This window comes from Macrobrachium rosenbergii, chromosome 11 (genome assembly GCF_040412425.1).
Source record: "Macrobrachium rosenbergii isolate ZJJX-2024 chromosome 11, ASM4041242v1, whole genome shotgun sequence".
Taxonomy (NCBI): domain Eukaryota; kingdom Metazoa; phylum Arthropoda; class Malacostraca; order Decapoda; family Palaemonidae; genus Macrobrachium; species Macrobrachium rosenbergii.
This window is the reverse complement of record NC_089751.1, coordinates 17,977,135-17,991,793: the sequence shown is the minus strand read 5'-3', so window position 1 is coordinate 17,991,793 and position 14,659 is coordinate 17,977,135. Positions and strand designations below refer to the sequence as shown.

At 33.0% G+C, this 14,659-nt stretch overlaps 1 long non-coding RNA gene across 1 annotated transcript in view; it reads left to right on the top strand.

Annotated features, from left to right (window-relative positions):
* The window catches only part of LOC136843213 (uncharacterized), a 92,924-nt gene that overhangs the window by 66,302 nt on the left and 11,963 nt on the right, over positions 1-14,659 (top strand). Inside the window, exon 2 of the long non-coding RNA XR_010854480.1 lies at positions 8,019-8,144. This is a non-coding gene — a long non-coding RNA (uncharacterized lncRNA). The remainder of the gene's footprint in view (positions 1-8,018; positions 8,145-14,659) is intronic.

The following is a 14,659-nucleotide window of genomic DNA, read 5'->3' as shown; positions in this document are numbered from 1 at the left end:
TATTACCACAAATTCAGTTGTCATATAGAGACTTAATTTTTTAGCCCCATTGTAAATTTTTACCCGTGGAGAAAAGGCAGGAATAAATATATTCCTGTTTATGTATAACAAAATATTCTTCAGGGCAAAATAAAAGCAATGAATAATGAAAATTGAAGTACTAATGACTTGTACACCCATTAATTGATGAAGTTGCTCTTTCTTTAGTAGAATGTGTGTGCTAGGATGCGATGAACTTTCTTGTAAATTTTTCGTAAGAAAAGATTTTCATAAAATAATGACTTTTTATTTAAGACAACTAGCAATACTGACTTTTTTACAATGAAATTAGTAGTCCACTTGATGTGAAATTATTGACCGCCTCTTACTCTCATTTATCGAAGAAAGCAAGTGTAGTAATTTTTTCCAGCAGATATTTTGGTTTATAAATTAGATTATTTGGCATCTACAATGAAACTAAAGATTTCACGTTGAAATTTTATTTTCTATATCAAACTGCAAATGAAGTTGTATACGTATGCAAATCTATCTCCTTCCAGACTGGTGAAAACGCCTTAATATATCATAATAGATCAGCTCTTATACAGGCTACCAAGTATGAAATCTGAAGTCAGAACCTTCAGCATCTCATGTCTTTTAATAATTTGGTTCTTCGCAAAGTTAATCTAATATAAGTGTTTTGTTAACGGGAACTAGGAAAATAGTATGATGATTTTTTCAAAGCGAAAGTTAATGGTAACGGACTCAATTAACGAAGGATTGTAATGCATTCGAAACTCGGAGTGGAGGCGGTTGCACATCTAAATCTGGAAATTAGACAGTTTTGCTTGAAGTTGGAATAAACTCCATATATCAATGTGTTACATATTTATACAGCAACAGCAACTGATAGAGAGGCTCCCATTATTTCAGAGTTTGTCTTTAAAATAATGTTGGATTGTATATATTTTTGGTGTTTGTCAGCCACATCGAAAAATTGCTGATCTATACCTGATACCTGACGGGCTTTACCAAGGAAAAGACCATCTGATGGCTCCCTAAAGTTTTACAAGAATTAGGACAAAGCATAACCGTTGCGCCTTCTTATAGATAACAAGACATTTACTGCTGAAATTTTAAACTCTCACGCAACAGATGTTTATGCCCTTTCATTAGGCACTCTTTCTCGTTCTCGATGGAGTTATAAAATGAGGCAATGATTTCGATAATATGCATCAGTGTGAAAGTGACTTAAGGCAGAGTTGTGAGTAGTTGCCTGTCACATTACTTTCGTCTTGGTAGATGTTTCTTCTTTAACATTCTTTTTGTAGGTTTTACCTGATCTTAATCTCTCTACTTCCGAGAGGCTTTTAACGGATTCAAGGATCACTCGATGTACGGTCATTACGAATGAGAGAAATCAGTTCATTTTAAGTTAAACGGAGCAATCCAGTTAATTTAAGTATTCATATCGAAATTCAGCAGCTGGATGAGACTGTAAAAGGAAGTAATTTAGCCTGTAGTCTTGGCTTAAAATTTATGTTTTTAATGTTTATTTTTTTCCTTTAAATTATACAATATTTTTCTCGATTTTGTTCACAACAGTAATAAATAGAAGAGAGACTATAACACTCTAAGTTCTCCGATATCAAGAGAAGCATTTTTCATGTAAGAATTTATAAAGGTGGTAAAAAATTCAGTAACCTTCAATGTTCCGACTCGCCATGATATCGAATTATAAAGTAAGAGTTATGTTATCAAATCTATTTTGGCAGACATTGATCCCAGACACATTTTTTTCAATAATTAGAACTAATGTAAAATTAAAAAATACTCCAACTCCACATTACCATTGGATTCTGTTTTTTACTAGAATTTTCAAATACCATGTTAGAATTTACAATTCTATAAAAGTGGTGCGTTAACTTATATTGTTTGAATAACTTTCTTTCATTTGATACAATTATGATTATGAATACTATGGAAATTACATGAAGCAAAATTGGCCGTTCAAGTTGACGCTTTGATATTAGAAATAGCTTTCCACCAAGTTACTGCCGTATGGGAGCAAGTATCACGTACTTGAACTGCAAGTATTATTTTCTCGTTCTGATTACGTTCGTTAAGTTATGAGAAGCTGTTGTGGGGTGAAACTGATCAACAGAAAATGCAGTATTTAAGTTATAAGAAGCTCTTGTGGGGTGAAGCTGATCAACAGAAAATGCATTATGTAAAGTACAACGTGTAGATTGAGAGTTCAAGTAGAAAAGAAAGGATTATACAATGTTTTATTTTATCAATCCCTAGTTTTTAGCCATGCAAACGAAATTTTAAGCGAGCAGTCACAGAAAGATACGAATATATCCAGTAGTGTAGGTAGTTGCTAATAAAAAACCAATAATTATATAAACAAGTAAAAGATGCGCCGAAGTTTCTTTGGCGCAACCGAATTTTCTGTACAGCGTATAATGTATGAAACCCTCAGCAACTACCCATGAAACTCTCAGCCGCGGGCCATGAAATTTTCACCCACGGCCCGGTGGCGGCCTGTGTTGTTGGCACCTATAGCGGTTCCAAACGCATGATCATGAGTAACTTTAACCTTAAATAAGATAAAAAGCTACCGAGGCTAGAGGGCTACAATTTGGTATGTTTGGTGATTGGAGGGTGGAAAATCAACATACCAATTTGTAGCCCTTTAACCTCAGTAGTTTTAAGATTGAGGGCGGATAGAAAAATGCGGACGGACAGACAAATAGCCATCTCAACAGCCTTCTTTTCCAGAAAACTAATAAAAAGGTAAGTCTAGTACATGTGTATTATAAAAAAAAGACATTTTTAAAAAAGGAGCAAAATAGCTAATATCTGTAATCAGCTGGCAGGTCACTGTTACAACAACGAATTTGAGCAAGATTTGAATTTACCGAACTAGTAATTGTCAAGAGTTAACAGTAGCTCTGCCGAAACGATCTAATGAACAAAGCTCGCTAGACAATATGCCCCCCAAAATGAACCTATTGACTGAACTATTTTAAAAGATAGCAAATCAAAACAACGAAGCAAACGAGGTTAAAATCAGTTTTGTATTTCTGCAAAGTAACGCAGTGAAAAAAATTACATAATTTTAAACTAATCGGCCGCGTACATTTATTAACGATGAACTTAGATTTCCGTGGTCAGGTAGTACATATAATTAAACCTTAATGAAATTCGTTGTGGTAAAAGTTACATGGCATTAGATTACCAGTAATAGCTGTTCACATCATTTGGAGAAAATTGTGTAATTACTACACGAAAAAGTAACCTTTTCATTAATACAAAAATGTAACTTTAGTTGTATGAGTATTACCTATTATAATATTTTACAATACTGATATATATATATATATATATATATATATATATATATATATATATATATATATATATATATATATATATCAGTATATATGTATATATATATATATATATATATATATATATATATATATATATATATATATATATATATAAACTTACTTATGCATATACATATACATATAATTCTTAGGAAACAGAAGACACCAAGGAAAAGTTTGACAGCTATTAGATTAGCTGAGAAGAGGTGAAAATAAAATCTGATGTATGTTATGATCAGAAAATTAGTGGCTGGTGTTATATTAGATAACTATTTTTCCAAAATAAAAATTAAGGCAGATGAATGAACAGGATGGATGAGAAGCTTTCGTCCTGTTGACATCCTCAAATTCACAACGAAATGAAAACGACAGATACATCATATTTATGCAGACCATGAGTTTCCTATGAGTATCGAGAAAGTAACCTCATAGGAAGCCCATGTTCTGTAAAAGTATGACGCATCTCTCCTTTTCATTTCATTTAACTTGAAGTCATACACAGATTCCTGCCGACTGCTGACAGGAATTTAGAATTCCCAGTTTTATTGCATATTGGAACCGAAGCCTCAATCTCCAGGATGGGTATATATGTGTTACCTCTCGGTGCGTAGTCGAAGGAACTGATCCGCGTGTTCTTCTGAGGCCCGTGAGAATGTTGCCTGTGTAGTCCTTTGCACTCTTGCCCATAGAACACGCTGTGGAATTCTTGCCCATACTAACTCGAGCGGCATCGTTGAACTTCTTGAAAGGGCTTGGTCGATAGAACAGTTACCACGATTAAATGAAAATAAGAAGCTTCTAGAGGGTGGGATGGCTCGTGACAGGCAGCCATTCCAAGGTGATTCTGCATGGCTCATGAATAGGGTCCATAATCTGGGAAGCTCACATTAACTTTCATCTGCTTTGGTTCTTGATAAAGGTGAGAAAGACCCTCTCCTGACGCTCCAGCTGTCTAGCAGAGGGTGATGCTGCTACCCTTGGAAAGAAGTCAACGAAATTACGAAGAAACTCATGATGATGTATCTAACCGATGTAAGGTAGTTTTGGCTGCAGCAAAAGGTGTACTTGAAAGGAAATTGTATTAATTTTGTTCTTTCTCTCTCCTCACTCGTTCACACTTTGGTTTGATCACATGCTTAGCATAACTCTAATCTACTTCTCGTTTGGTGCCACTTCGTCCTGGCAAATGTCTTTAAAATACACTTGCGCTCTGTAAACACGTTCGTGTGAATGATAGCCCTTGCATGATTTCATCGAAATGCATATGCATGCAATCTGCATGCATTTGCGTTACTTGTTCGTGGAATATTACCTACAGTGTGGGTAAAGTGAGATAGGTTCCGTCTAGCTTACTTGTTATGATTTGTACTTTTATTGTTTCAGTCGTGTTATTGAAACGGTGAAAAACGTCTTTTATTTATTATGAAAATTTGTGATTGCTAAGCGCGAAATTAAGTTAATGCTGACGGCGCTGAAATATAATTCATCATCTTTCATAACAAGTGCTAAGATTGGTAATCTGCTTCGAAATTTTACCCTTATCAATGTATATTAAGATAACGTTTGATGTTCCCTGTTTCATACTAACAGTTGTGTTAAGAATTGATTTTAATTTAGTTAATATAAAAAAATTCTTATGGGGGGGTGGGTGAAGTAATTGCGCTAACTTGGCGAACAGTTTTTCTTGAAACGTTCACAGCAATGAAAAACATTTTCCATTTTGGAAGCTCAGTTACCAATCACTATTTAAGTTTTTATGCAGTGATGATTATAATTATTAAGTAATAACATTCGACCTTCTCTCCCATTTTGCTTAACCTGTATTCCTTCATGATACTGAAGATTTGTCTCTTGTGTAATTTAATGATACTGGAGATTTGTCTCTCGTGTAATTTAATTGACAGTGAATCTTTCATAACCATCACACTTTGGTAATAATTGAATTTCGATAAAATATTGAAAAGCCTAGGAAAAAAATGTTCCCTCCTTTTTCAAAGGGTCATGCTTCGTTTATTTTCTTTTATTAACGTAAAAGATTCAGTATATCGCTTGTTTTAAAAATCATCATCATAATAATAATCATAATATTTCATCAGTGTTCCTGGGTCCTTGTTTTTCTCTTTGTCATGCCATTGTCATTTACAGAAATAAACAACTATCAAGCACAGCATTCTGCAAATTGAATCTGTTGTTTATTTTCACTTTGTTTTGGTTGCACAGTAAATTTATGTATATATCATGGCGGTAAACCTTTGGTTCTAGCTCTTTTTTCTTGACTCATATTTGATTTAAAATATTCCTACATATCCAAGTGCTCACTCCCCTCTATTGCTTGTGGGCTTTACGTTTTTCCTTTCATTTGGCTTTGATCGGATTAAGTAAAGCCCGGCTTTTACCTCTCCCCTCTTTGGGTTTGCCAATGTTTCAGTTTCCCGAATCTTGTTAGTCTGATTAAGACAGTGATCTTGGGGATTACCTCTCTGTGGTTTTGATTGCTTCTTTGTACCGTCTCTGTTCTGAAAGAATTACTCGTAACTGAACGATCTATCGTTAAAAGTTTTTATTTTGGACTGGTTGGTTGTGGTTGTAACCTACTTTATAATAATTGCGTTAATTTATTTGTTGTTGCGTTAAAGTATATGACAAAATTCAGGATTTAGAATATATATGATACTGACTGCTCTAAATGACTTTGTCTTTCGATCAGAAGTTGTTGTTCAATCCTGAAAGCTTAACACGGCAAATAAACGTGCGGTTCAGTATGGAGAATATTTGTTAGATATAAATGGAAATTCGTTTGTTTACGTCAAGTACGGTGCTATATCCTAATTTTTAGCTGTCTAAAGTGCAAGGAAGAATTCTTGTGGATTGAGACGTATGCTAATAATGATTTGTTTTTATATTCTAAATTCCTTGAGTATTGCTTTCCCTAGCCCAGATGCTATCACTAGAACATTGGTTAACACACACTTTCTTGTGGTTTTCCGCCTGAAAGAATGTAACATCCACTTATATATTCTTCATCTCTCTCTATTTTTCTTTTCTACTTACATTATTGATGTTCTGCATTTCCTTATCACTTTTACAGTACTTATGTGTATGACAGTAGAGCGACTTTCATGACTACACGATTTCAAACAGTCTCCATTGTCCCAGATGTTAAATCTCAAGCCTCATGTACGAAGTTCCAAAACTCATTTCTGTAAACTGAAATCTCTACACTCATGCTCGCTGCTCTGGATATAAAATAAGTTTAATCTGTTGTTTCGGAGATTCGATAACCTTGTGGAGATTCTCTCCTTTTAATAACTGATGACGACTCAAGTGGAACCCTAAGGTACCATCACCAGTTCAGTAACTCAAGACCCCAACCCAGAAGGGTATCCCTCTTTTAGTCACGGTTTTTACCATTACTGAGATTCTTTATGCAAGTTACACAGCTGTAAAAGCATTGCCGAGTGACAATTATCATTGGATTCACTACCAGTCATTCTACCTGAGTCTAGCACCAGTTACGGTATCGATTTATATATATATATATATATATATATATATATATATATATATATATATATATATATATATATATATATATACACATATACATATACATATACATACATACATGCATGAGAGAGAGAGAGAGAGAGAGAGAGAGAGTTGCTTTGAAGTTATTGAAGTTATTTTTTTCACAAACCGAATGTTTTCGTCTCGTGTCAAGGAAGCCTGTATTGACATTCTTCCTCTCCCGTTTTCAAAAGATTTCACTTTCTCCAAGTTTCTCTTACAAATATTTCACATCATATTTCTAGAGTCCCTAGAGTAAATGATGTTTTGGCTTAATTTTCTTTGGAGCTATAAAATTAGTTTATTATTTTAATCTGCCTGAAAGTAATACTGTATATTGCGGTAAGACTTGTTTTTGTAGTTTTGCTTTTGCTACTTGTTGCTGTAGTATTTGTGTATGTATGTTGGATCAGTACAAAACTGGCATCTCATAAAAAAGGGGGTTAAATATTTTATAAATCTTTCTGGCATACTATGCTTAAGTATGCCAGCCTAAGTTTCTCAACTGAATTGGTTTATTAAAAAACTTTAGATGATAAAAAAAAAATTTGCCAAGCCAACAGCAATATCTATTTTAAAATTGACAAGTCTTGAGGGGCATTTTATTTTGATTCGAGTATTATACTTAACAAACAATCCTAAGGGCTTGTTTCATCCCACTAATTATGAAGTGATCCTTTCTTTGCTCTAGTAGTGTTGGTTATTTTACACCATTAGAATTTTCATTTACCTCTAGCACAAAGTTTGTTCTCGAAATTCTGGTCTTTTTACCTGGCTATTTGTTTCTAATGAACTGTCTTTTATGTGTATTAATTCGTGCTAGATATCAATCTTCAGTTAGTTAATCCTGGTAGTATTAAACAGTCAATTTCATGTCATCATTGACTCAAGTACACACTCTGTCATATACTGTACACTGACTTCTCCCTGTAAAAGTCACTCTAAAGAGCGGTATTTCCTAAAAACTAAATTAAACTCAAATACTCATATATAAATAGCATATAATTTTGGTCTAAATTTAGTTTTATTCTCAAACTGCTTGTTTTAACAGCAATAAAATTTATCTCGTTTAAGGCTTCCCACAGTGTTCACCATGGGTCAGCGATCAGAATCCTGTTTGTATGGATGAACCAAGAAGTCAGCTAATTGTCATTATTCTCCCATGCAATATCTTCCACTTCAGATCGACTCTTCAGAGCGGTAAGTCTGACATATAATAATATTCAGTAACTTTAAAATCAATCATCTTTTAGAAATATTCTCTTAGGGTGAAGAAATTCATGGCATAATGTAGACCGTGATGTAACGTCAAAGCATATATATATATATATATATATATATATATATATATATATATATATATATATATATATATATATATATATATATATATATATATATAGCTTTTATTATTCTTTTCTTTTTAGAGGCTACCGCTAACATTTTCTCTTCTTATAATTTGTCCATGGCAGCGCAAATAAATATCAGTCACCGCAAAACTCTGGGTTCATTTAGTCGGTATACTTATGTGGTAAAATATAAGGAAACTTTTTTAGTTAAGTCAGTCGAAATTAGTCTTTTTATAATTCCTTTTATAGCTGTTATATTTCGAGTGGCGAACACAAATGTGCAGCAAGAGAAAGATCTCAAAATATTTTGGACAGCATTGTAGATTTTTTAGGTGATAGACACTATTTCGTGGGTGACTCTAATCCGACTAAATTTTTAGCAAGTTTGTATTTCATGTATTCTCGCTGTAACCCTGTAAAAATTAAATTCTATATTTTCAACTGAATTGAAATTACGCTTCTGAAATTGTAAAAAAGTTTCTCAAGCATTGTACTATGCAACCCCTTTTTCCATTAGCTGGACAAAAGTAAACATGAATGAAAGCTTTACATAAAAATTTTCAGACTTTGTCCCCAAATTAACAACTTTTCGCCAACATCATTAAACACCGAACTTTTCATTGATTGCCCATAAAAAATGCAAAGTGTCCTATAACTTAAAGCATTCACTTTAAATGGCCCTTCCCCTAAATGCAAAATCCAATAATAGCCTGGATTTGAGGAGCGCAACAGAGCCCATAAACGTCTAAACTTTATGCTCTTGATATATATATATATATATATATATATATATATATATATATATATATATATATATATATATATGTGTGTGTGTATGTATATATATATATACATATATATATATATATATATATATATATATATATATATATATATATATATATATATATATGTATGTATGTATGTATGTATATGAAACATTTACACATACGTGTAACTGTTAGGGAAAACTGAAAGTAGTAAAACTAACCCGGAGTACTTAGTGTCTCTGCAACCAAATACCCGGAAATGTTAGTTAATTTGCAAAAGATCGTCTCTTGTGTTTATTTCCAGTCCCTTTCTGCTGCTTTCCTTGCGCATTGAATACGTGGTTTACATTATTATAAACATAGTTTTTGAAGCCAATGGTAAACTCTAATTCAAAGCATCCCATTTCTTTTTTCTGGAAGGAAGTTGAAAAAAATAGCATCTTCAAATTTCTAGGACTCTTCTAAAGAAATATAGTTAAAGGTGAAAACTTAAATAAAAGTCTCAGATCTGCATCGTTATGATTTTTATATGACTAAAAAATATTTTTACTGCCCCTTGAATCTGAAAAAACAGAAGGGGTCAGCACATCACAGCCTTTACAGTAACTGGTCTTCCCCTTTTCTATAGATTACGTTTTCCCTCTGCAATGTAAGGGGAGTTCAAGCCCAGTAAGTCAATTAATCATTCGGTTTCATTTATATATTCGTTTCAAATTTTTCTCTCAAGTTCGATTCGGCTGTTTGTATCCTTTGTATCCATCATCAGTGCCATATATGTATATATGTATATGTATATAAATATATATGTATACACACACACACACATATATATATATATATATATATATATATATATATATATATATATATATATATATATATATATATATATTCTTTCATATTGAAAAAGTAGCACTGAGTAAACGAAATGTAGTTTGAAGAGAATATCTTTATGAAAAAAAAGTATCGTTATTTTTCCGTTTATCTATTACAGCGCATAATTGTTTTTTTTCAAGGCGGAAGAGACAAGCTTAAATAAAAAAAGTTCCGTTCGCATTAAATCTGCAGCCGTAAAAAAATTATTAAAATACTGAGGAAGACGACAAAGAAGAAAAATATAGTGTTTTAGCAACAATGAAATACCATTAGGGTCGAGAAGTTCAAGAGTGGCGTGTCAGTGTATCTTGATGCCACTCACGTATTTCCTTGAACCTTCATGGACTACGGTCTACTTTCTCTCTCTCTCTCTCTCTCTCTCTCTCTCTCTCTCTCTCTCTCTCTCTCTCTCTCTCTCTCTCTCTCTCTCTCAAGGGAAATATTGTGGCGTTCATTTAAAAATGGAAGTAAAATGAATTTTCAGTACATGTTACCTCATGAATTTTAATGCTTCCTTTGCTGGTTTATATAGTTTCGTTATAATATAACAGGTGAGAAATTCAGTTGACTTATATCATAAATATATCCACAGATTTTTATTCCGAAGAAAAGGGTATGTCATTAAACATGCTGCAACCACATACATGTGCATTCTCCAAAAGCTTCTGCTATTTTTACAACTCTACTTCCATGGTACATTTTTAGCAGTAAGTTAATTGTTTCTATACTAACCATTCATATTAAAAATTTACGTATACTAAAGTTCGCAGTGTTGTTAATTACTCTTAATTTTTTACCCCTTAAAAATGTCAACGAATTCTCATGCAAGAAACTTGGACAAAAGTACTTGTTTTCCATCATTAGTATTGTTTTGATAAAAGATTGGTTTTGATAAAAGATTACACTTTTTATGATAATAATAATCAGTTTTGGCGAAGAGTAAAAGCTGCGTTATAGTTTTTGAAAGTGGTATCAAATTGCAATTTAATTGAATATGGTTAATTATTTCAGCTGCCAAATCGGAGCTATTGCACAAAAATACAGTATTGTTAGGAAAAACACTGCAAATTAAAAGGGACGACTGAGTTACATTTTTAGCGCATGCGATTAATATTTTGAAATATATAACTGCATATATTTTATATCAGTCTCATTTCTGGAATTTTATGTCTTGGGAAGCTAGGTCGAAATTCGATCTGTAAACAACATCCTCCTTTAAATATCATTCTTCAGTTAAAATTGAAGATATAGGTGCATGCATCTATTATTTTAACTCACATTATATTTTCACGGTTAGGAGCAAACATGTCAAACTAATCTTCCGACGCAAAGATAGCAATCTTTTTCTGCAAGATGACGAGCATAGGCGTCTTCACCCACGCTCGTTATTTTGTATGTATGCATGTATATATATATATATATATATATATATATATATATATATATATATATATATATATATATATAATGAACAATTTAAGATTGCAACGGCTTACTATCGCTGCAAACCATTCTCTTTCCATGAGAGAGAGAGAGAGAACGCTTTCGCCAAGTAATGATGGTTTGACATTCAAAATTTACCTATTATGAAAGGCGATAGATTAATACGGATATTCATTCAAGTATTATTGGCTGTGGATTCTCATATCAAAGTTGACATCCTCTCCGTTTCAAACAAAAGGTCAAACGTCAGAGATGAAATTTGGCGAGAAATTCGGTTTTAAAGTACTTAGGAATATCATACTATATCTCTAATAGTATTCAGTGCTATATTATTTTCATATAACATTCATTAGAGCAGCCTACCTAGAATTACATTTACTCTGTTACTTTTATGGAATGACGCGGGGAACAACAAAACACCTTTTTGAAATACTGAAAGTTAAAGTTGCAAAGAATTAAAAAATGCAATGAGAATCAAAGCAATCTTTTAATTTAAAACTCCATATATATTTATATATATACATACATATATATATATATATATATATATATATATATATATATATATATATATATATATGTGTGTGTGTGTGTGTGTGTGTGTGTGTGTGTGTGTGTATGTATAAAGCTTGAAGATATCGATAAGACAGTGGTTTCTGCTTCAATTAAGTTTGTTTCTAATTTCTCTCTCTCTCTTCTCTCTCTCTCTCTCTCTCTCTCTCTCTCTCTCTCTCTCTCTCTCTCTCTCTCTCTCTCTCTCTCTCATATATATATATATATATATATATATATATATATATATATATATATATATATATATACACATATATATACATATATATACATATGTATATATATACAGTATTAAAGAGAGAGACACACCACACAGAAATTAGAAACAAACTTGATTGAAGCAGGAACCATTGTCTTATCGATATCTTCAAGCTCACTATCTAATAAAAATACAATATACAGGATGATAAACCAAGGGACATTAGTTCAGTAAGAAATAGCATAAAGGCATCAGCCAGAATAGTGCCTAAAGAAGAACCCATTGAAACTCCGTCAACCTGATGACAAGAGAGAGACTGTCTTTTGTCAGAGATATATTGGAGGAATTTTTTTTTTTATTTAAATCTAGAGAAGCTCTGGAAACCTTTTTAAAGACAATAGCTTACATCAAAATCACAACTGATTATGAATACGATAATCACCTTCCGTTGTGTTTGACATACTGATTACCAGAACCGACCCTGAATTTAATATTGGTTCTCTTTAAACATTCACAGGGCAGTGACTTATAGGTGCTCTACATTTTTGTTTGAGTTATATAGTGTGCCTCCCTTCCCCCTTCTTCTGTCGTGCTCTGTTTTATGTTGTACCTCAACTAACAAAGATTCCTTCAGAAATTTTTATTTTAAGAATCTATGAATATTTCGTATTGTTTTTTATTTCGAAAATGTTTAAAAGTATCTGAACCACAGATTTTAGTCTTGTCAGTTATTACCCTCAGTGTTGAGATTATTGGCATATGCTTTCATTCCTTTCATTCATTCCCTGCAATAAGTATACTTAAAAAAAATTTATATAGAGTTGTTTTCTACACCAAATATGAAATGAATTTCAAACGTCATAAGATGTGGGTTTACTGTTCCGTCACTAAGATAAGCTTCCTACTGTAATGCAGTCTTTGATGATCTATTATTTGAATCAAGCAAAGGGAGAAATTTGTAGCGGCCACAATAAATGGCTCAAAGTTAGATTAGATTCCCATCTTGGAACTAATCACAGCGCAAGAACCTATAAATTTTCGAATATACGAGAACATCTCATGAATTTAAAAATACCCTGTTATGATTATTCTAATTTATTATCGTTACCGAAGTACCAGATGATTACTCTCGACATCCTCAAATAACTGTCCATCAGACTGCTAGTTCCTTCACGAATCTGTCAGTTTTCACATCAAACGTACGGTTTTCTCTTCTTCAAAGATTCATTGTATAATTTTTTTTTCTTTTACGATTTTAAGCTTTCAATTGTTTACCTCAAGTTATGAGTCATCTTTTAATTATTATGATCAGTATCTTTCTTCTACACTACGAAGGACTCTTGTATTACTCTAAAATCTGGTTAGGCCTACAGAATGTTACGCTGGCCTTTTGCTTTGCTATCATTGCTGAATCTTCAGGGTTTTAGATCCCCCGCCCTACTAGTGCAGTGGTTCTCAACCAGGGGGTGCGCGGGCGTCAGCAATTCCCAGGGGAGGCGCGAGCCCTTGGGAAAAATAAAAAAGTTCTCTAATTGTATTCGTTATTCTCTTAACAAGAGTCGCTAAGAAGCAGTATCAAGTATCTCACTAATTCATTCCTAAAGGAATAGAAGCACCCCTTCTCTTTCTCCTTTTTTTTTCACATGCCTTTAAATCTGGAAGGGAATGTTACTCATAGATGCAAGGGGGCGTGGAGGGAATGACCAACTCTTAGGGGACGTGGTAATAAAAAGGTTAAGAACCACTGTACTAGTGCATAAATACATACATACATAAATACATACATATTGGTTTGTATCTTAACAACTTATCCTCTACGCTCCCTTGAAATGCAGTATTTTTTCTTTCAGGATCACTCCGCAACCGCCCTTTTCCCATATTATAAACAGATCACGTACGCGGATATAAAGTTCATGAAGGATTGTTTATTTCTTTCACGTCCATACGTCTTTGTCCCTGATCTCACAGCAGTCACAGCAATTCATTAAAGAACAAAGAAAGAGCTAAAAGAATTACTATATTGGTTACGGATCTTCGAAATATATGCTACGATTCCGATACAAAGAAAAGATTTCAAATGTATACAGCTATTCATTGATGAATTTATCACCGTAGCTCTTTGCTATCGATGTTTAAGTACAACTTTCCTTTTCAGTCAGGACTGTGTCTCTTGGTGAGCATATAAAACGATTCTAATGAAAGTCTTCTTTGCTCGAGTGGAGGAAATCCAGTCAGTATAAAAGGGACATAGTGGAAGCTTTACCATTGTGATAGAACGATTCTGATCCTATTGTAAACTGATTGGGCCTTGATGAGTTTCGGCAGCACAATACCAAGAGACGAAAATATTATGGGACTTGATACCATTTTCCATGGCAGTCTCTCTCGATAATTTGGTTTCCAGAATGGGAAAATTTATTATTCATCCGTAGTTTTGCCTTCCAATTATCTGCATAGAATTATTTCTGATTTACTTGTTTCCAATTGTTTTCCATTTATCATAAG